This window comes from Aedes aegypti, chromosome 3 (genome assembly GCF_002204515.2).
Source record: "Aedes aegypti strain LVP_AGWG chromosome 3, AaegL5.0 Primary Assembly, whole genome shotgun sequence".
Classification (NCBI taxonomy): domain Eukaryota; kingdom Metazoa; phylum Arthropoda; class Insecta; order Diptera; family Culicidae; genus Aedes; species Aedes aegypti.
Window position 1 is genome coordinate 74,467,822 of NC_035109.1, and position 23,902 is coordinate 74,491,723.

The 23,902-nt window shown below is 43.4% G+C and overlaps 1 protein-coding gene and 1 long non-coding RNA gene across 2 annotated transcripts in view; both read left to right on the top strand.

Moving 5' to 3' along the window:
- Window positions 1-2,235: 2,235 nt before the first annotated feature.
- LOC110678728 lies at window positions 2,236-2,729 on the top strand. The gene is made up of 2 exons (XR_002501888.1): window positions 2,236-2,475; window positions 2,581-2,729. It is a non-coding gene; the product is annotated as an uncharacterized LOC110678728 (long non-coding RNA).
- A 14,582-nt stretch (window positions 2,730-17,311) lies between these two features.
- Window positions 17,312-23,902, top strand: part of LOC5577693 (soluble guanylate cyclase 88E) — a 171,996-nt gene continuing 165,405 nt past the window's right edge. Inside the window, exon 1 of the mRNA XM_021851987.1 lies at window positions 17,312-18,012. The gene's annotated coding sequence lies outside the window, so the exon portion shown is untranslated. The remainder of the gene's footprint in view (window positions 18,013-23,902) is intronic.

Here is a 23,902-nt window from a genome sequence, read left to right on the forward strand (position 1 = left end):
TGAAAGATGAGGTTTACATGGAAGATTATAGTTCAAGGAATATGTTGAGTACATTGAAGTTAACTCTTGTTCCGTAGATAAATTTAAACAAGGACGATAAGTTAGTGCTGCCGAAAATACCCTCAGGGTGCCGAAGCCATCATTTACCCTATATAACGAATTAAAATTTTCAAGAATGAAAGTGAGTTAAAAAGTTGTAGCCAATCGTATGGATCGATACCACTGGGCGTTTGGTATGAAAGGAATTATATAATATACAAATGCCTTCTTTAACTTTAGTAAGGACCTTGCATTCTAATCAAAAGTCCGGTAAATTTACGTGCTTTTAGATGCACATAAAAGAAACGAACCTTTTGACATAATATTACATCTGTTCTTAAAATTACATGACGAAAAAGAGCCAAAAAAAAATACACGACGGGACGTAAAAGTCAATACGACTGACTTTTACATCCCGGCGTGTAATTTTGTTCTAATCTTGTTGTCACGTGTCTAAGAATTCATAGATGGATTGAAATGTGCACATTTGGGAAAGCATATTTTAATATTGTTACCTTTTGCTGCTTTTGATGGCAAGATTTAACAAAACACAATGGGCAATGACGAGGAACTAGGCGTAAGTTGCCGCATTTTTCCATAGACTTCTTTATTCCTCACTGGAGACAAATGATGGTTACTCAGGATAGCTAAAACCTGATTTCTATTGGTTGCACTAAATAAATCACTGCACAGAACACTGTGGTGGATCTCCCAATTTCAATCTATCAATTTATCTGAAATTTCACGGTATAACATAAAAGGCACTTTTCATATTAAGCATCAATCAGTTGACGCGAACCGAACGAATATTTGTTTCACTTCCACGGAGCCCCACGGTTTATAATTTACACCTCATAGGGTAGCTGATCACAATTTCACTTTACAAAACGAATAGTTAGCACTATCCAGATACTATTCCTATGTTTTCTTAGATGTTTCACATAAACACCAGGAGAGATAAATCGCATCAGACAGCACCGGCCATCTTTCAAAACAAACTCAACGATTTGCATGAAACCTACGCCAAAATCAAAGATTATGTAAATTTACATGTTTTGAAATGGAAACTTCAATTACAAGTTTGTGCTTTACGGAATGCAGTACGTGAGATTGAAAAAATGACACAAACGTTATTGGTTTCTGTAAAGTTCGATGGTCGAACGTAATCACAATCTAGTTTTGCAGGAAATAACATATCGATTTACGCTTTTGAACTTTAAATCAACTGGAACTTATAATTGAGTTATAAAAGCGTTTGCGTCACCAAATGTTTAAGTGCAAAATTGAATTCAATCACCTGTAATTTTTTAATTTTTAAAAAGTGTGGGTCTTTTTTGACCCATTTCATAATTCAAATCACTGATTGAGATAACCTTGCAATTTGAAATTTTCTGATAATCATTTTTTTTTTGTGGCAATTTTTTTTTGAGGATACAAAAGTTTTGAATGCCCCCTAGGGGAGCTTCCATAAAAAAAAATTGTGACTTAGGGTCGTTTTCGACCAGAAAATTCAAACAGCTCGCAAAAATAAGTGTGTTGATCGAATTTAGTTCTGTTGGGCTTAAATGAAGAGCACACAGGTCTAGTTTCAGAAACCCTTCCGGAAATCCGATCCGCTACATCTAAAAAAAGTCGCTTTGGATACCCTTACTTTAATAACCTATAATTTCCTAACTAAACAAGTAATCTGAACCGTCCTCATATTGTTGAATAGGTTTTTATGTGGACTGTGAATAAAGATTCTCAAATCACTTAGTTATTCATACCCGGATCCGAAAACCCGGAACATCCGAAAAGTAAGCTTCCATCGCAGTTTTGTATACGTAATTCCCATCAGGACCTATTCGGTTGATGGATATGTAGGCATATTTTTTTTTTTTGTAATAAGGAACCAATTACCGGCGAACATCCCCTGACAAATTCGGTCCAATATGATCCACGTGGAACCGGTTCCTGGATTCTCGGAAGGTGGCCAATATGGACAATTCGATGACATTACTCGGATTAATGCCCCTGTTGCCGGCGCGCATCCCACTGTACTGGCAACGCTTTTGGATGCACTACCACAAGAAGACATAGTTGTACCTAAATGTCAGATATGATGATAAGCGAGATGGAAAGGAGTAAAAGGATGAGGAGTTGAATGAATAGAAAACCTAAAAACTAGATATACAATGAATTGTGAGATTCTTGAATTCGCTATTATTGAAGTTAAAGCTAAAGTTAGTTGCTGATAAATCTTAAATCTAATGTTAGTCGTTGTTAAAACTTAAATCTACTTGAGAGTACGGTAAGAAGTGAAGTTATTAATAACATACAGTATAATATAAGCTAAAACAGTTTTCCCGATAGTGTGCCCCACCCGAACGAACAGTATCTCGAAGTTGGCGTCTTGATTAGTCGAATACATTGAACATAAAATTAAATAAAACGTTGGTAAGTTGCTGAAAATCAGGAAGACTAGTGGAGAATCAAATAACATGCAAAAGGTGTAAAACTTTGAATACAAATGTTATAAATTAGAATCTCTATGACCTTTAGGTACCGTCACGCAACAATTACCGGCAGCAATATTATGACTGCCATGCTAGGAGCGCAGTAAATGTGAGTAGCAATTAAAGTAAGATATTTTAAGGCAAATCAATATCTCTAACCATTCTAACAGGAATTTTGTAATCCCCCGGCTTAAATAAAATTGGATTAAAAATACAGAAACTGCTCTTGTTGCACGGTGTGCCAACAAATTACAAAATTCATTTAATTCGATCATTTCGAATATGTCAAGCCGCAACAAATCGGACACGAACGGTGGGTCAAAAGGGGACCGGTCGGCCAAAGGAAGTAGTAGAGGTGATATCGGAACTCCCATCGGAACCCAAAACGTTCCAGTGGTGACAATCACAACGGCAGGAGTTGGGCAGATCTTCCCAGGACAGTCGTGTAAGTCTTGTTCTGGGCCTGACACAGAAGCTATGGTTCAGTGCGACCTCTGCCATGAGTGGCATCATTTCTCATGTGTGGGAGTTACTGAAGACGTTGAGAACATGAGCTGGTGTTGTCCCAAATGCGCGTCTGCAACCGGGGTCCAGCAAACAACTTCAACAGGCATTCAGCAGTTTCCATCAACGAGTAGTGCTATCGGTCAGGTCAACCAGCTTCGTCAGGCTTCGGAGCCAAAACTTCCTCCGAACACGTTGAGAGTGACCACTAGGAGTGCCGCACGAAAGGAAATCAATCCACAAATGCTACCATCGCCGGTGACCGCAGCAGAAGATTCCACAGCTCTACAAAGGCCAGACAATCCGGCAGACAGCAGACGATCAGAAATAACTTCCTCGGGGACAGCGAAATCCAACCGATCTCAAAGATCGCTGATGTTACAGCTTCAAAAGCTAGAAGAAGAAAACGCACTTCAACGTGAGTACATACAAAAAAAGTACACCATTCTCGAGCGTATGAGCAGCCCTTCCGGATCGTCGTGCGACGGAGGATCCAGTCGGGTAGAAAGCTGGATCAAGAAGACGAATACCTTGCTGGAAGAAGGAAAGCTGAATACAAAATACTCCGCCTCGGTCAACAGTTCCCAGCAAGCCGCACAGTCGCCTCTTTCGAACTTGTCCGTACATCAGTCAACGTCTCTCCAGAACAGCCTAGCAGTAGCCCCTAGATGGACCCCCAGCCATGCTAGTCTTCTCGGAGTTGGTAACTGTTCGTTTGGGAGTCCATTGCAGGATGCCAGGATCTCCACTTATCATGGTAGCCTAGTTCATCCACCTGCCAATCGCGATACAAAGCAGCCGCCGCTGGTAACCGTGCCTAACGAACAACAAGGTCAATACCGACCATCGATCATTCCCAGAAGCCACGTGTATTCACTGAGTGGTCGCAGTGCAGTGCCGCTTTCACCGGGTTTTGTACCGCATGAACATTCAGGCCGATATCAACCGCCAAGCAGCCAACAACTTGCTGCTCGACAAGCTATATCCAGAGATTTGCCCCCGTTTTCAGGCCAACCCGACGAATGGCCAATTTTCTTGTCGACTTTCAACAACACCACGGTGATGTGTGGATTTTCAGACGATGAGAACATTATCCGCTTGCAGAAATGCGTTAAAGGGAAGGCATATGAGGCAGTGAAAAGTTTACTCATGCATCCGTCAAACGTACGACGTGTAATCGACACACTGCGCATGCTTTTTGGACAGCCAGAGTCGATTGTTCATTCCCTGATCACCAAAATCAACAGCCTGCCACCGATGAAGGAGGACAAGATCGAGACTATAGTGGAATTCGCCGTCAACGTACGGAATTTCTGTGCGACAGTCGACGCATGCGGATTAGAGGAACATTTGTACAATATTTCGCTGCTACATCAGCTCGTCGCTAAGCTCCCGCCATCTATCAAGCTAGATTGGGCACGTTATCGACAAACCCTCCCTGCGGCGAACCTTGCATCTTTTGGAGATTGGGTTTATTCATTAGCTGAAGCAGCAAGCACGATCGTGACTCCACCTGCTGCTCTAGATGCAAAGTCAAACCGAAACGATTCCCGCGGCGGCAAGAAAGGAAATGCTTTCGTTAACGCACACTCTGAGTTATCAGCCGCTCCCACAACGTTTCATTCAGCTAAACCAGCAGCAAGTCGAGTGGAGAACGATAGGTGTCCTATATGTAACGGTGGTTGTAAAGCAGTCGATAAATGCAAGCGTTTCCACGAACTCTCCAGAGACTCGAGATGGGCGGCAGTGAGAGAAAGTGGACTGTGCCGTAGATGTCTCCGTCTTCACAAAGGTGTCTGTAAGGCGAAACCGTGTGGTAAGGATGGATGTGAACTTAAACACCATCAACTGCTTCACAATGACAAGAAAGTCGGCGCAGGTCTGAATACACCTGCACCTCGATTGTCCGAACCTGGAAATGGCACGCAAACACACGACTGCAACGTCCATCGTACGACCTCCAGTTCCGTGCTATTTCGATATCTGCCGGTGATACTTCACGGGAAGAATCGTACCGTCCAAACATACGCTTTCTTCGACGAAGGATCAGAGCTGACTTTGTTAGACGAGGAGTTGGCTGAAGAGTTGCAGCTCGAAGGAGGCCTTCAACCACTATGTCTTCGATGGACTGGAGGAGCGGAACGGAACGAAACAAGTTCTCGAATCGTCAATCTTGAAGTGGCAGGAGTCCACAACCAAAACAAACGGTTCCCTCTCAGATCCGTTAGAACTGTTAAGGAACTTCTACTACCACTTCAAACCCTAGATGCTACTGAATTGAAGCAGCTCTATCCTCATCTACAAGGGCTACCAATCCAATCGTACCGTGAAGCACGGCCGAGGATTCTGATCGGCATGAAGCATGTTTCCATCGGAGTGGTTTTGAAATGCTAAGAGGGCAACTTCGAGGACCCTATTGCAGTGAAAACCCGCATTGGTTGGACAGTATGTGGAAAGTTGAGCCGTGACACAGAGGATGCTGCACACTGTATGGTCCACATGTGCTCCGAAGCGCAGGACTCTGATGACCAGTTACATCTGTCTATGAAAGCATATTTCGCCCTAGACAGCCTCGGTGTCGCGAAACCAAACCTTCTCCTGTCCTCCGAAGATCAGCGTGCTAAAAATTTGCTTGAATCGACGACCAAATTCCTCGGCAACCGCTACGAAGTAGGACTACTGTGGAGACATGACAACATCCGCTTACCCGATAATCGTGCGATGGCTCTGCGCCGTCATCAGCAGCTGCAAAAGAGATTAGAGCGAGATGAGACGAATTTATCGTAAATCCTCCACGAGAAACTCACCGACTATGTGGAGAAAGGCTACACAAGAAAGCTTACACAAGAGGAACTCGATATGCCACATTCCCGCATCTGGTATTTGCCCATATTCCCGGTTACAAACCCCAGCAAACCGGGTAAAACCAGACTTGTGTGGGATGCAGCAGCTAAAACCTTTGGCGTTTCGCTGAATTCAGCTTTGTTGAAAGGTCCTGACCTACTTTGCTCGCTGTTGACCATTCTCCTTCAATTTCGTCAGGGACGCTTTGGAATTTCTGGAGACATCCGCGAGATGTTCCATCAGATCCTGATGCGAACCGAAGATCAGTAATGTCAGAGATTCTTTTGGACCGAAAAGGACGGAGAGCTAGCTGTCTACGTTCTGCAAGTCATGAGTTTTGGTGCCAGCTGTTCCCCCTGTTGCGCGCAATTCGTTAAGAATTTAAATGCGGAGCGATTCCACACGAGCCATCCAACCGCAGTGGAGGCAATAACGAAACGCCACTATGTTGATGATATGTTGGCAAGCGTCGACGAAGAAAACGAGGCGATACGGCTAGCTGAGGAAGTGAAATACGTACATTCACAGGGCGGATTTGAGATTCGCAATTGGATGTGCAACTCCAAAGCCGTTCTCATGGCTTTACAGCAACGAGATGTAGTGGAAAAGGACATGGACCTCTCGTCGGAAATGGCCGTCGAAAAGGTCCTCGGAATGTGGTGGAGCACTGAGACGGACGAGTTCATGTTCAAAGTAGGATGGAACCGCTACGATTCACTTCTGTTGACGGGCCAACGACCGCCTACCAAACGGGAGATGCTGAGAGTCTTGATGACGATATTCGACCCGTTGGGGCTCGTCGCACACTTCCTGATATTCTTAAAAATACTGCTTCAAGAAGTTTGGCGGTCCAAAATTCAGTGGGACGAAAAGGCCACGGGAGACTTGTACAGAAAATGGGTACTTTGGACCAGCGTTCTTCCTCAGGTAGAAACTGTTCGCATTCCACGCTGCTACAGCTCTTCGATGGTAGTAAACAGCTGTACTGACATTCAACTCCACACGTTCTCTGCGAATTACTCGTCGGGTGTACTGGACAGATTCCCGAGACGTGCTACACTGGATAAACTCCGACCACCGTCGCTACTCACAATTCGTAGCTTTTCGAGTAAGTGAGATCCTCGAAACATCAGAACCAGATGAGTGGCGATGGGTTCCCACAAGGCTCAACCCAGCCGACGACGGAACAAAGTGGGACGGTGTGCCGGATCTTACATCGGAGAGTAGATGGTTCACCGGTCCTGATTTCCTATGGTGTTCGGAAACGAAATGGCCTGAAACCCCTCCCCTGCGCACAACAGCTACAACTGAACTTCGACCGCATTTGCTAGTTCATCGTTCAGTCCCGAACTGTTCACCTATTAACGTGAACAAATTCTCAATATGGAAACGACTACGGAACTGCATTGCCTTCGTTTATCGCTACCTGGCCAACTTGCGACTTAAAGCGAAACGGAAGCCGATTCACACTGGACCGCTGATGATGTCAGAGCTAAAGTTAGCTGAAACTTTTCTGTTCCGCGTAGCTCAACGAGAGGGATTTCCCGATGAAGTAGCTGCTCTGGAACAAGCGCAATCAACTGCCTCCATAAAACTTCTTCCAAAGTCTAGTTCGATCTACCAGCTTAGCCCATGGTTAGATGAACAAGGTCTTTTGAGAATGAAGAGCAGGATCGGTGCGTGCAAATACGCTGCAGATGAAGCCAAACAGCCAATAATTCTGCCCCGAGATCACCACATCACCGCACTGGTTATCATGCAATATCACCACAAATACCACCACTGCAATCACGAAACCGTCGTGAACGAAATAAGGCAAAGGTTCCACATTCCTCGTATTCGTGTCGGCTTTGCGAAAGCTCGTAGAACCTGCCAACGATGTAAGAACGAGGCTGCAGTTCCCCGCCCACCTATTATGGCAGACCTTCCGGCGGGGAGACTCGCAGCGTTCCAACACCCCTTCACATACGCAGGCGTAGATTATTTCGGCCCTATGGAGGTGGTCGTGGGTAGACGGGTGGAAAAACGCTGGGGTATGTTAATTACCTGTCTGACCGTCCGTGCCATTCATATTGAGCTAGTTCACTCTCTGAGCACAAATTCGTGCATAATGGGCCTGAGAAACTTCATCTCACGTAGAGGATCTCCGAGACGAATCTACAGCGACCGCGGTACAAATTTTATCGGCGCCAGCCGAGAGCTATCTGAAGCCATAGCGGCTATCAACCAATCGGCGATGATAGACGAGTTCGTTAGTCCGGACACGGAATGGGTCTTCAACCCCCCAGCAGCACCTCACATGGGTGGCTGCTGGGAAAGGCTGATTCGGACAGTTAAGAAAAACCTCATGGCAATTCGTCCTACCTCTAGACTCACGGACGAAGAACTAAGAAATACACTCGTGGAAATCGAAAACACCGTTAACGGGCGCCCTCTGACTCACGTTCCAATTGATAGTGACTCGGCCCCAGCGTTGACCCCCAATCACTTTCTTCTCGGATCGTCCAACGGGTCAAAGCCACTGACAACTTTGGACGATAGTGGAACCACATTACGGCGAAGTTACCGCACCTCCCAGATGCTCGCCAACCAATTCTGGAAGCGTTGGATGAACGACTACCTTCCAGAAATAGCGAGGCGAACGAAATGGTTCGCACCAACGAAGCCGATATCCATCGGTGACATAGTGGTCATCGTTGATCCCAGGCTTCCCAGAAACTGTTGGCCGAAGGGAAGAATCATCCTTGTCAACAAAGGACGTGACGATACTATCCGGTCAGCAACGGTACAAACAGCCAATGGAGTGTACGAACGAGCAGTTACAAAGCTAGCCGTCCTAGATGTCCAGCGCGAAGCCTAGTAAGCCAACCGGAAGTTGGCGTACCCGGGGGAGTGTTGCCGGCGCGCATCCCACTGTACTGGCAACGCTTTTGGATGCACTACCACAAGAAGACATAGTTGTACCTAAATGGAATCTACTGATAGGGAAGCTGTCAGATATGATGATAAGCGAGATGGAAAGGAGTAAAAGGATGAGGAGTTGAATTAATAGAAAACCTAAAAACTAGATATACAATGAATTGTAAGATTATTGAATTCGCTATTATTGAAGTTAAAGCTAAAGTTAGTTGCTGATAAATCTTAAATCTAATGTTAGTCGTTGTTAAAACTTAAATCTACTTGAGAGTACGGTAAGAAGTGAAGTTATTAATAACATACAGTATAATATAAGCTAAAACAGTTTTCCCGATAGTGTGCCCCACCCGAACGAACAGTATCTCGAAGTTGACGTCTTGATTAGTCGAATACATTGAACATAAAATTAAATAAAACGTTGGTAAGTTGCTGAAAATCAGGAAGACTAGTGGAGAATCAAATAACATGCAAAAGGTGTAAAACTTTGAATACAAATGTTATAAATTAGAATCTTTATGACCTTTAGGTACCGTCACGCAACAATTACCGGCAGCAATATTATGACTGCCATGCTAGGAGCGCAGTAAATGTGAGTAGCAATTAAAGTAAGATATTTTAAGGCAAATCAATATCTCTAACCATTCTAACAGGAATTTTGTAATCCCCCGGCTTAAATAAAATTGGATTAAAAATACAGAAACTGCTCTTGTTGCACGGTGTGCCAACAGCCCCAAAACCAAATGAGTTGTGTCGAATTTTTTACGATTTTCCATGTTTGGATGTATTTTGCCAAAAGGATGAATAGATGGTTATTCTGTTCCTTTTGGAGCACCGGAATGGCCACCGGGAAACCCGTAATATCGGACCACAAAGTTTTAGCACCAAAAGTAGGCATGCGACGGCTCATTCTTCATGATTTTGAATACCTGTGACTCTTCTACTTCAAATATTGATAAATGACTGTGGCTTATTGTTACCACCGAAATAATTCAGGAATGACCACAATAGATATCCGTATTGCAGAATATTTGAGTTTTGGTACCAAACTAGCCAGCGACGGGGCAATCATTTTATAGAATCATCTAAATACCTGTCACTCTATTAGTTCAATTATAGATGAATGACCACTCTGGCTTATTGTGACCCCCGAAATATCCCAGGAATGACGACGGTTGATTCTCCATAATTTTGAATACCTGTGACTCTTCTAGTTTAATTATAGCTGAATGAGCACTTTGGCTCTTCGGCACTATCAAAAAAACTCAGGAATGGCCAATGGGACATTTGAGTTTTTAAGTAAAAAACTTGGCATGCGACGGCGCAACCATCATTATCGTTCTGGTGGGCTTCGATCCCACGGCTCCCAAAACGCTATACTGGGCGCGTTAACAAACTACCCCACAAAACGTGTAACGATTTTGCAGCGCCATCGGCCAACCTGAAACCTGATAACCTGAGTGGACATTTACTTATTATTGTATGAGAAAAGTCACATGCCCGAAAAACCAGGGAGATTGAGCCCTCGAATGTCTTGTTACGATACAAAAACTAATGTACCCCACGATACGGGTTCCTTCAGTGGACATTCCTGGCTTGTTTCAGTGACAAAAAAGGACAGGACTGGTCATTTATACATTATTTTGTGAGATGGGTCAAGTGCTCAGAAAACCAGGAAAATTGAGCCGTCAAATGTCTAGTTTTGGTACTAAACCTGAAATGTCCCACAATAGAGATATCACCGATGATTATTCCTGGGTTATTTCGGTGGTAACAGTTAGCCAGATTAGTCATTCAGCCATGATTGAACTAGAAGAGGCGCGGTAAATGGCTGGGCATGGCGTACCATTGGTACCTCGCGTACCTGCAGGAATAAAATAGACCCCTTTGTGCGGTCCTTAGCCTCTTGCCCAGCAACTCCTATCCCTACCTCCTCGCGGTACTGGCCGGGGTACGAGTAACCTTGGGGAAGATCGGGTAACCAACCCCCGGTGGGAACTTTGGTCGTATGCTGACAGGGAAGGGGGGGTTTGCTTTTGCAAACCTGGAGCGTCTGTACTCCACGTTAGGAGCGGCTCACAACAGCGTCTGTTCCCCATGTCAGGGGCGGCTGATCATCGTCCGAGTGCCAGAGAAGGACTCTAAGCTAAACTGCGCACTATGGCCCTCCGAACATTTAGGGGGAATGGTCCTCCGGAAATCTAGGGGGTTGGTGTCAGGCCCTGCGAGCCAGCCGTAAAAACACATCAGCACAGGAACGTCAACGAGAGAATACGGACCGGAACAATCGGCAAAGACCACAGCGACGAAAATGGACTAGCGATTGGAAACTCGGTACGTGGAACTGCAAATCTCTCAACTTCATTGGAAGTACTCGCATACTCTCCGATGTACTGAAGACCTGCGGTTTCGACATCGTAGCGCTGCAGGAGGTGTGCTGGACAGGAGCATTGGTGCGAACGTTTAGAGGTAATCATACCATCTACCAGAGCTGCGGCAACACACGCGAGCTGGGAACAGCTTTTATAGTGATGGGTGATATGCAGAGGCGCGTGATCGGGTGGTGGCCGATCAATGAACGAATGTGCAAGTTAAGAATCAAAGGCCGATTCTTTAACTTTAGCATAATCAACGTGCATAGCCCACACTCCGGAAGCACTGATGATGACAAGGACGCATTTTACGCGCAGCTCGAACGCGAGTACGACCGCTGCCCAAGCCACGACGTCAAGATCATCATAGGAGATTTGAACGCTCAGGTTGGCCAGGAGGAGGAGTTCAGACCGACGATTGGAAAGTTCAGCGCCCACCGGCTGACGAACGAGAACGGCCTACGACTGATAGATTTTGCCGCCTCCAAGAACATGGCCATTCGTAGCACCTATTTCCAGCACAGCCTCCCGTATCGGTACACCTGGAGATCACCTCAGCAGACAGAATCGCAAATCGACCACGTTTTGATCGATGGACGGCACTTCTCCGACATAACCGACGTCAGAACCTATCGTGGCGCCAACATTGACTCCGACCACTACCTGGTGATGGTGAAACTGCGCCCAAAACTATCCGTCATCAACAATGTACGGTACCGACGCCCGCCCCGGTACAATCTCGAGCGGCTGAAACAACCGGATGTCGCCAATGCGTACGCGCAGCATCTTGAGGCAGCGTTGCCGGATGAGGGCGAGCTCGATAGGGCCCCTCTTGAGGACTGCTGGAGGACAGTCAAAGCAGCCATTAACGACGCTGCCGAAAGCGTTGTCGGATATGTGGAACGGAGCTCAAGAAACGATTGGTTTGACGAGGAGTGCCAAGAGGTTTTAGAGGAGAAGAATGCAGCGCGGGCTGCAATGCTGCAGCATGGTACGCGGCAAAACGTGGAACGATACAGACTGAAGCGGAAACAGCAAACCCGCCTATTCCGGGACAAAAAGCGCCGCCTGGAAGAGGTGGAATGCCAAGAGATGGAGTTGCTGTACCGTTCTCAAGAAACGCGGAAGTTCTATCAGAAGCTCAACACATCCCGCAAAGGCTTCGTGCCGCGAGCTGAGATGTGCCGGGATAAGGATGGGAGCATCTTGACGGACGGACGCGAGGTGATCGAAAGGTGGAAGCAGCACTACGATGAACACCTGAATGGCGCAGAGAACACAGGCACAGAAGGTCAGGACAGCGAAGGCGATGGCTACGTCAGCACAGCGGACAGCGGAAATCAACCAGCTCCCACGATGGGGGAAGTTAAGGATGCCATTCAACAGCTCAAGAACAACAAAGCCGCTGGCAAGGATGGTATCGGAGCCGAACTCATCAAGATGGGCCCGGACAGGTTGGCCGCTTGTCTGCATCGGCTGATAGTCAGAATCTGGGAAACGGAACAGCTACCGGAGGAGTGGAAGCAAGGCGTTATATGCCCTATCTACAAAAAGGGCGACAAACTGGAGTGTGAAAATTATCGTGCAATCACCATCCTAAACGCCGCCTATAAAGTGCTATCCCAGATTCTCTTCCGTCGTCTATCACCTATAGCAAACGAGTTCGTGGGAAGTTATCAAGCAGGTTTCATCAACGGCCGCTCGACAACGGACCAGATCTTTTCCGTGCGGCAAATCCTCCAGAAATGCCGTGAGTACCAGGTCCCTACACACCATTTGTTCATCGATTTCAAGGCGGCATACGATAGTATCGACCGCATAGAGCTATGGAAAATCATGGACGAGAACAGCTTTCCCGGGAAGCTCACAAGATTGATCAGAGCAACGATGGACGGTGTGCAAAACTGCGTGAAGATCTCGGGCGAACACTCCAGTTCGTTCGAGTCTCGGCGGGGACTACGACAGGGCGACGGACTTTCGTGCCTGTTGTTCAATATTGCGCTTGAAGGTGTCATGCGGAGAGCCGGACTTAACAGTCGAGGCACGATTTTCACGAGATCCGGACAATTTGTTTGCTTCGCGGACGACATGGATATTATTGGGAGAAAATTTGAAACGGTGGCAGATTTGTTCACCCGCCTGAAACGCGAAGCAACAAAAGTCGGGCTAATGGTGAATGCGTCGAAAACAAAGTACATGCTGGTTGGCGGAACCGAGCGCGACAAGACCCGCCTAGGAAGCAGTGTTACGATAGACGGGGATACCTTCGAGGTGGTGGACGAGTTCGTCTACCTCGGATCCTTGCTGACGGCTGACAACAATGTTAGTCGGGAAATATGGAGGCGCATCATCAGCGGAAGTCGTGCCTACTATGGGCTCCAGAAGAAACTGCGGTCAAGAAAGATTCACCCCCGCACCAAATGCACGATGTACAAAACGCTCATAAGACCGGTAGTCCTCTATGGGCATGAGGCGTGGACTATGCTCGAGGAGGACTTGCAAGCTCTTGGGGTTTTCGAACGCCGAGTGCTAAGGACGATCTTCGGCGGCGTGCAGGAGAACGGCGTGTGGCGGCGAAGGATGAACCACGAGCTCGCTCAACTCTACGGCGAACCCAGTATCGTGAAGGTAGCTAAAGCTGGAAGGATACGCTGGGCAGGGCATGTTGCAAGAATGCCGGACAACAACCCTGTAAAGATGGTGTTCGCCACGAATCCGGTCGGAACAAGAAGGCGTGGGGCGCAGCGAGCTAGGTGGATTGACCAGGTACACCAGGACCTGGAGAGCGTGGGTCACAGTCGAGGATGGAGAGAAGCGGCCATGAACCGAGGGAATTGGCGAAATATTGTTGGCGAGGCTTTATCAAGATAATTGATGTAAAGCCAAATAAGTAAGTAAGTAAGTGAACTAGAAGAGTCAAAGAGATTCAAAATCATAAAGATTAAGCCGTCGCATGCCTAGTTTTGGTACAAAAACTAAAATTTACCACAATACGGGTATCTCCGATGGTCATTCCTGGAGATATTCCCGACGGAATATATTAAGTATTTTTTTTAAATCATAAATACTGCATAAATCCGTGCAGTAGGGATTTCTTACGCACTCTTTGCAAAGTTTACGTAGAAAACATGTTTCATTAATTTATCGAGACATGGGCTTCCCTAGATTTATTTGTCAGAATTCTTCCAAATATGGAATCGGAATTATTCTGGATATACGTAAGAAAATAGTTTAAAGATTTTTTCAGGACTCCATCCAATGCTTCCTTCAGGTATTATTTATATAACTACAATTTATTAATGAATATCTTTAAAAACATAACCAAACCATAATTTGCAAAATCCAACAGAAAATTCTCAAAACATTACTTATTAGATTCTAGAAATTCCTTCATAAATCAATTCTTGGAGGACTGTCTGAATTCCTGAAGCATTCAGTTGTTAGTGTTAATTGTGAAAGAATCTTTAACAGTATGTAAACAAAATAACAGTTTTTTTTTTGCAATTTCTCATCGTAATAGACGTTTTTTAATCTCGTCAAACTGCCATCAATCAGCCTACATTCCTGTACTGAAATCTGCAGTTTCGTAATGGTTGTTACGCAACTGAAATTAGTTGTGTGATGACTCTAACGTAATACTTTTTCATTACGCAGCTTTTTTAAGTTGTCTAATGAATAATTCTCCACAATTTTCAGAATTAACAATACAATGCTGAATGCAATTCATTATGATTTCTGATACCCTCAAGTGGTCTTAAACGAAACGGCAAAAAAAAATTGCACGCAACTCGTTGCACAACTCAGGAAGCCTCGTTGCATAAATGTACGACTCGTGCATTAAAACTTATCATTCTGCAACTTGTTGCGTAAAAAAGTACTATTATAGTTCCTCTCAACCTTATCCGTAAAAGAAATATCCTTAGATGTATATAATTTAGAAACAAATTGAACCAAGGCGTATTTTTTGGCTCCACTTCGTTCATTGTGAATGAAGAAGAATAATAAATGTCCTTCATAGTTTAACTTAACCTGTCATGCAGAAAGGGTGCTTAAGTTGTGTACAGTGTTTGCGAAAAATGGGCTTTCAGTTCGTCTGGGTCCCACCGACAAGGCGATGGGCTATTGTGCCTTTTGCTCAGTATTATTTCAAAACCTGTTAGAAGGAAAGCCGGGTTTAACAGCCGAGCAACGATTTCCAACAGATGCAGTCAATTTGTTTGCTTCGCGGATGCTACAGACTTTGTCGACCGATACATTTGAAAAGGTGGCAGACCTGTATACCTTCTTGAAACGTGAGGCAGCAAAAGTCGTTCCGTGCTGGATGCGTCAAAGAAAAACTACCTACACACTAGTTGGAGGAGCCGAGTGTGACAGGATTCGCATAGAAAGCAGTATTACGGTAGACGAAGACATGTTCGAGGTCGTATAGTTCGTCTGCCTTGGATCGTTGCAGACGATTGATTGATCGTGTCGTGAAATTCGGAGATCTAGTGTTTTTAGAAGCTGGTGAACGCTTCAAGTATAAGATGGGCAGAACATGTTGCAAGAATGCCGGGCAGCAAATCTCTAAAGATAAATCTCGTATAACTTATGATCACGTCCTAAAAGCCATTGGAAACCGATTAGGGTAGCTCATTGTTTTTAACAAATTAACGGACCGAAACAAAAACTATCACCATTGGAAGATAGAGGGGGATCTTCTCTCCATCTTACTATGTTAAATAACGTATAAATCAATTCGATTGCTCAGTAACAGTAACACTTAGTTACCAATAGTTTTTAGGGTGAGATCATAAATTAAGCGAGAAGTGCACCAAATTCATCAGAAATTCCTTAGAGCTCATAAGCGTCCCACATGGAGCGATTTCTGTACCTAGGTACTATGGATTTCCATGTACGGTTTCAGAAAGATTCAGGATCCCCGATAATCGCGATATTTTGCAACAGTTGCGAGTGTATGCAACAGTGAGAGTATTTGATATACCTACCTACTTTATAGTAAGCTGCCAATAGCTCTCACTTCTTCCTTGTACGCCTTCACATCTTCCACTTAATGACCAATTGGAAGCATATATTCTTGTTTCTAGCGTTACATCCCACTGGGACAGAGCCTGCTTCTAAGCTTAGTGCTCTTTATTGCTTAGTGCTACATTATTACCTGAGAGATTTTTATTGCCAGTAGACCATTTTGCATGTGTGTTACATTGTATCCTCGACCGGCGGGATTCGAACCCACGTCCCTCATCTTGGTCTTTCTGAATAGCTGCGCGTTTATCGCTACGGTTAACTGAGTCCCGAATGGAATCATAGCTTGTCAACGTATCGACACCCCCATAAACGATACAGCATTGAGAACACCACCAGAAGTACTGATGACGCTAATATAAGCTGCGTGGCGTTGACGGTCGCCACCGGATCGAGGGGTATTCTCCCAATTAGCCGCGGCGAAAGAGCGAGCGCATTTCTCGTGACGACGCGACGGATGGACTTTGGATTGCGCCCAGAGCGAATAGCGCCTGTCATCGTCGTCGACGCTCGGCTGTCCTCTGAAATGCTGTGGTGCTGCCGATTCTGCCAACACTGCTGTGGATTGCTGCGGTGTGATAAGGGTATGCGATACGCAATGCTTATGGATTCGGTAGAAATCAAGACAAACATTTTATTTTTCGCAACTAGGGTTGTCATGTCTGTGGTCGTGGGGTCGTGACGGACTTTGGTTTCAAGTTGGCCGATGGCGCTGCAGAATCGTTATCCGTGTGGCGTAGTTGGTTAACTCGCTCAACCCAGCGTTGGGAGTCGTGGGATCGAAGCCCACTAGAACTATTCCATTATTTTTCACAATTTTACATCCCAATTTGTCCAAATTGACTTTCGTGTCTACGAGCTTCAGTTTTTTTTTTCAATTATCGAAAACGACGTGTTCAGAACGCCATTTGACGGAATCTTTCGAAATATCGCATACCCTTCCGGTGTATGTGCCATTATTCGATTACTTTTAATGAATTCGCGTACATTACTGGTGAAGAGGTTGGGCGGGAGATGGGTGGAGAAGATGGACTGCCAAAGGAGGTGTGGGGTGTAGCACGCGACACTTTGTTTGCTAGGCGGGGGGACGGTACTTACTTCCGAAACGAGAAAACCGCGAGGCGATCGGTGGGTGGCCACTGGGAGACAACCGCTAAGAAGTGGGTGTTGGGTGGGGGTCTGGTCAGTATGCTGGTTCTGGAAGATGACACTTTTGGGCCACTTTGGGTGCCAGTCGACGTTGGTCTCCCGAGCGGTTTGGTTGCAAGTGCTCCCAAGTGGAATCCGCAAATAGCCAGACTAGAGAGTTCAGAGTCAGAGTCTTTGAAGGGTGATTAAGTGGTGGATGTTCTATTCTTGATTGGTTCCTGCTGGACAGAGTTGATTGGTTTCTTATCCTTTCCGGTGGCAAGTTTATTGATTGGCGATTGACGCTCTGTGGGTGATCTCTATAGATAAAGAGCATTGAATCCAGAAGATTAGAAGAAGGCATCAGTGAATTATTGCCGGTGATAAAGCGTTGCTCAGTGCAGTTCAGATTACTGTGAATTAAGGTGGAAAAGCGATTCAAATCTATTGGAGTAGGTATCTAGTTATCGGTGAATCAACGGGGTGGTGATTGATTAGCATACGAATGCAATAAATAATAATTGCTTGGAACGAGCGTGCACCAAGAGTGATTTGAAACATATACCAGAGGCAGTTATATGGTTTTGTATGGCACTCAATTGACCGAGATAGGCAGTGTGATTGTGCATAAAAATAAAAGTGTCACCCGCCGGAGCAATCTACCGGGAGTGTTGTGCGCCAATCGAGCTCTGGTAAGTGATACCTTGATCTTAATGTTATTTGTTTTACTCCGTTTATTTTTAGATGACCATCAGTAATGCGTGGAGTTAATTTTTGAATCGAAAGATATTTTGCCCTAAATAGTTTTGGTAATGTTCAAAATCAAACCGTGTGATATTATTTTTTACTTCTATTGTTTCTTTTTGTCTATAGGTATCTATTAGTGATCCTTTATAGAGAGATAAGCGGAAGTAAAATAGAATGATTTGTCAACAGACCAGCAGTGCTGATTTTTCTCGGCGTCTAGAATAATATTGAAACACGGACATTACTTCCTCATTGCTAAAAAGTGTATTTTGTGTATGACGTTTCCCGAGGAACCATTTTGGGACCAATATCATATAATATTTTCACTTGAGTAGTGATTCATCCTTCGGTAGTATCGCTTGCCCCTGCGGGGGTGGACAGAAGAAGCAGGATCAATCGTTGATTTTAGTTTTTTTTTTATTTCTATTGGACTAATAACATGTTCTCTTTTAGAAGTGATCTGGTAAATCCAAAATAAGGTAATCCAAAATCAATATATATTATTATTTCAATGACCAAAAATGCTTTAAATTGTCGAAATGAGCTGATCCTTATATACACCGTACCCTATTAATACAATCTCCCTATCTCGTGACGTCTATGAAGATAGTTTGGGTTCCCTGTATCTTCTTAAGTAGACGTTAAACTAACATTCCTTCCCTTCCCCTAGCGATTGTGGACAGGTGTAAAATGTGATGCTTGTTTTGTGTATTTCTATTATGTAGAAAAAAGAAGTTTTTCCTAAACGTTTTTTTGTGACACTGCATATAGATTTCTAAAAACCAATAGATTTGAGAATTGTGCAGCCACCCACGATTTGTACAGTCGTTTATGCTATGCAATATCATAAAATATTTTCACTTCTGACTTACCGGAGCTGTCTCAGGGATGTCAAAAATCTTTGTTTGCGGATGACACAGGCCTCTCTGCCAAATGACGATGACAATATGTAGTAGGTCGCAAAAAAGTTTGGATATTTTTTCTTCATACTTACAAAAATGGAAGATTTTTCCTAATGCTTCCAAAACTTAACTAATAATATTCCCACATAAACCGAAAGCTCTTTATTTGAAACCTTCAAGTAGACATGTTGTCACGATAAGAGGGGTTCCAATATATTGGTCAGATGAAGTTAAGTATCTAGGGCTCATGCTAGATAAGAATTTAACTTTCAAAAATCACATTTAGGGCATTCAAGCCAAATGTAACAAATATGTAAATGTCTCTATCCCCTTATTGATTGAAAATCAAAACTTTGTTTTTAAGAACAACCTTTTGATATTCAAACAAATTTTCAGGTCAGCCATGTTGTATGCTGTACTAATATGGACTAGCTGTTGTAATACCAGGAAAAAAGCTCCCTGGTATAGTACTAATGAGTTACATAGAATATCCAATGTTGAAACATTGGAACAAATGTCAAATGTAATAATTAATAATTTCAGGCAAAAATCGTTACAATCTTCTATTGCCACGAACAATGCGTTATATATTTAGATTAATTTAGGAATTAAAAAACGTGTTTTTTCTCTTATAAGCATGTTATATCAACTCACCTGTAAAAAATCTGAACTGCTACAGCAAATGAAATGAAATATGTTGTTAACAAAATGTTAATAATATCCTTAATTCGTTTTACCAAATTAGGATGATAGTGTTGACTAACACAGAACACCTACAAATAAGAAATGAATGTAATGTTTAAAATGATACTTCATGTATGACTGGCTACGATGATCGCACATATTCATGCATTCATGGAAGTAGCAAAAAACATCTAGCTACATACAGCCAGTTTCCAATATCTTTGGTTTCCGCTTCCTCTTCAGCCATCTGTTTTCGCTTCTTGCCGATGTCTTTCGAATTGAACTTTGCGCTGGTGGGCATACCCCACAACGTCACGTGGTGAAAATTTTCAACATCATCCTTGATTGCTCGAAATTGTCTTTGGCGACAAGTACAGGTTGCCGTAACTTCATGCGATGAAGCCATCCGGTTTGGGATTGAACCGTGTAGATAACCGCAAAAGCCTTCGAAGACGACAACGACGACGGTGGAATGGATTTTATCGTCTTGCAATTTTCCGGGCTTCTTTTTGTTTTCCGCACATGTATGGTTGCTACAGCATAGGTGTTAAATCTGGGGACGACCTTGCGCATTTTTTTCTTTCTTGGATGGCACTTTACTTTTTGGTAGGTGGACCGGGTGGGAACGACCTCAACCTTCAGGGGGGATTTATTTTTAGCATATTGTTCAGGCTGAAATTTGCAGCAGACTGGCGAGATTGTTGCATCGAAAGGGTTTCGAATGGAAAGAACGAGCGAAAATTGTCTCCATATTTTAGGATTTGTGTTGTCTGGTCGCAAATGATGGTCGGTTCTCGCAATTAGTTCCATTTTTCTGTGTAAAGGCCCAAACGCAATGATAGCGGAACGGCAACGGAATGCGGAACCGGTTCGCCAGCATGAATCACAACATCTCTACTGAGCTGACAACGAATGAAATTGGATCAACACTGAGTTGACAAGCTGATTATAGTTCATGCTGGCGAACCGGTTCCGCATTCCGTTGCCGTTCCGCTATCATTGCGTTTGGGCCTTAACAATTCGGACCCAGCACCGGTCGACAAATATATTGCTAACATTTGTTTCTGTGGAAATGGGACTTCTGGAAATGGAAAATTTGCAAGTGTAATGTTCGGATCGTATTCAGAGAATTCGGAAGCGGCAATGATGAGAAAATGAGCAGTGGTTGGGGATGGTGGGACTTTTGGATGGGCATACATAAATTTATCGAGACAGGCACGTTTTCCATTGATACGAAAATCTTACTTGAGGGACCAAGATTATTCAGGAATGTAGCTATTGAATCGTTGGTAATCGAAATTAGATTATTCTGATGCGTAAATGATATGTATTTGCAAGAAGAAAAAACTTTTCAGATATTTCTAAGACACCGACACTTTAACCTTTGTGTAACCATCTTCAATTTTTTTTTAGGATTTTCAAAATTTCAGTCTGTTATCGATAATCGTTTTTATGGAACCGTTGACCTGGTTACATCGGACATGTTCCAAATATCATGACAGAAGAGTCCAATTCCTTGAAGCTGTGACATATAGAACTCCATGATTTGGTGAAACTCGAATGGATATGTATGCTTAGGAGTTCAGTTAATTTTCAGGACCAAGCTATGCTCATCGGACTTATGCAGATACCACACATTCGGAACATGTCTGGTCTGTGTGTGGTGACCATATTGATTCAAAATGGTTGCTGGACGTAAAACTATTTCCGCTTATTATTCGGCGAATCATGAAGTTTGAAGAAAAATAAGAAAATGGCCCTTACCTTGGAAAGATTTAGAACAAATCAGGTGAACCAAGTTTCGCCCAGGGAATTACAACTTTGTAATGGCTATTTTGACTCATTATTTTTCATGAAGTTGGAGGGGTCGAACGAACGATTCTGACGTTGGGTACGCAAAGGTTATCGTCTCCAGTGGTCTATTGGACCGTTGAAGGTAGCACCAAACTAGACAACGGACAGCGTGAAACGGACATTGCTCCGACGGAAATAGTTCTTCATAAACTGTTTTCGCTCTTCCAATTTGCAGATAATTTAAGATAATATTGACATAAGATTAGTTTTTGTTGGAATATTGGTCATATTCGATTATAGTTGAGTTCAGTGTCGACATGTTTCAATATATAGTCGACCCTCAGTAGGATCCATCATCGTTGATTTCTTCTTTGTGTGAATGTTGCACGTGCACGAATCTGATAGTGTGTTTTCAGTTTTTCAATTACTTTTTTTACACTGATTCGCATCCACCTACCGACATTCGTTGACAGCAAATTAAATTTCGCCTGTGAAAAAAATCATGTTCATCAAAATACCCCACAAAAACAAACCGCAAAAGTTGTACTTTTTTCTTAAAAGACAATCATAATTCATTAACATTTTTCATTCATTTGCCATTTTTCATATTCCATTCTCAATGTCAGTGCCTCTAGGTGAAGTTGAATACTGAATTCAGTGGGTGACACTGAATGTGTGCGTGTATTGCAATTACTCTCTTTCTCGTCTCATTCGCTTTCATAGTCGGATTGACTTCGTGCTAGCGCAGTTTGTGTTTATCCGTTTTCGCACTGATCGAGAATCATTCGGTTGAATTTATACGGCACTGGTTGAGTTAGTGGAGTTTTTTCCTTTTCAGTTCATGTGTTGTACAGTTGTACAACACAATGTACACAATGTACAATTCATTTCCAGCGCTGTGCATAGTGAGACCTTTTTTTGGCGCGCTTTGAGATATGCCCCAATGCGATCTCATGCGCTCCGTCACATGTGCTGTTTAATATTCAGTTGTTTTCAGAGGGATGACGTCCTATTTTTTCAGTATGGGATTTGACAGGTTGAGCTGTGTCTCCTTATCTGGAGCATAATTTATACTCCAATATCAAATTCCACGCACACACGTTTTTTTTCGGATGTATACTTTTCTCTACAAGGGAAAACAGTAGCTGTTAGATGGTAATGAGCTACAGAAAACTAATCGTTTCTTGGGATAATCAAATCATAGACAACAGACAAAAAAAAAGTGTGAATCAATTTGTTCTGAACGAAACGCAAGCTTTCCCTTGGAATTTTGTGCCGTGGTTCATTTCCCCAGATTCGCACCAGCTACTTTGTTGATGTGCACATTAGTATGGGTGAGCTCCGCCATCGGAGACAACAAAACAACGGTGGACATCTCATTCGACATTTTTGACAATTTCCAGTTAATACCGGGGAGAGTCATCAAATGATAAATACTTTCGAATAGCTTACTGATATATCTGAGATTGTTCATGAAATATGCGGTTATAGACAGTGAAAGTATTGTAGAATATCATGCTTAAAGCTAATTACAAAAAATATTGACTGACCTAAACTGTACTTTCAATTTTCTTTCTCAGCCAAGGCTTATATAAACGGTAGTGAAGAGAAAAGCATTACAACTTTGCAGCTAGACAAATAAAAATATGTTTCTGGAAAATTGGTCTTTTCATGAAAATAATAACTCGTTTATTCTCTATTTCAAGATGCTTCTCTATTTTATCAAATAAGGTTTGACAGTGAGGCAAATTTTCATTAAAATTTAGTGGTTTTCGTCAAATTCTATGTATGTAAATCATGGTCTGCGATTTTGACGTATATAGCGAGTGCAATCAATGAAAACATCATTTTTTGTACAACAAAGAATAAAGTTTTCAATCGTAGGTGTTTTTTTTCGAGTCGAGTGAAGAATAAGAGCATTAATTTAAAGTGAAAAAATCTGGCGGCCATCTTAGGTTTCGTTGCCATTTTGATTTTAAATTGTGGGCTTCGTGGCCGTGCGGTTAGTGTTGGCAGACAGTAAGCGCATCGTGTTATGGGATGTGGGTTCGATTCCAGCTTCAGCCGCTGAAACTTTTCTTCAGGAAAATCTCTCGGTTGTGCCACTAGAGCATGCTTGTCCGTTGTCTGGTGTAAAGTTACAGTCTGTGAAGCTAAATGGATTAAAACGGTTTCCGTGTCTTTTTAAGAAGTAGAATGAGTTTTCCCCTTGTTTGCACTCAACATTTTGAATTTCGAGGCTACCACTGAAACAGATTACGCATACTCTTATTCTTCTTATTCCTGGCGTTACGTCCCTACTGAACCGATCCTGTTACTCAGCCTTTTAAAAATAGGTTATTATATAGGAATATTCTTTTATAATGCGTTTTTTATAACATAACGATTCTTCGACATATCTTTGAACTCAGGAATAATGGCTTCAATAAATAAAAACCGTCTAAAACCATTGATT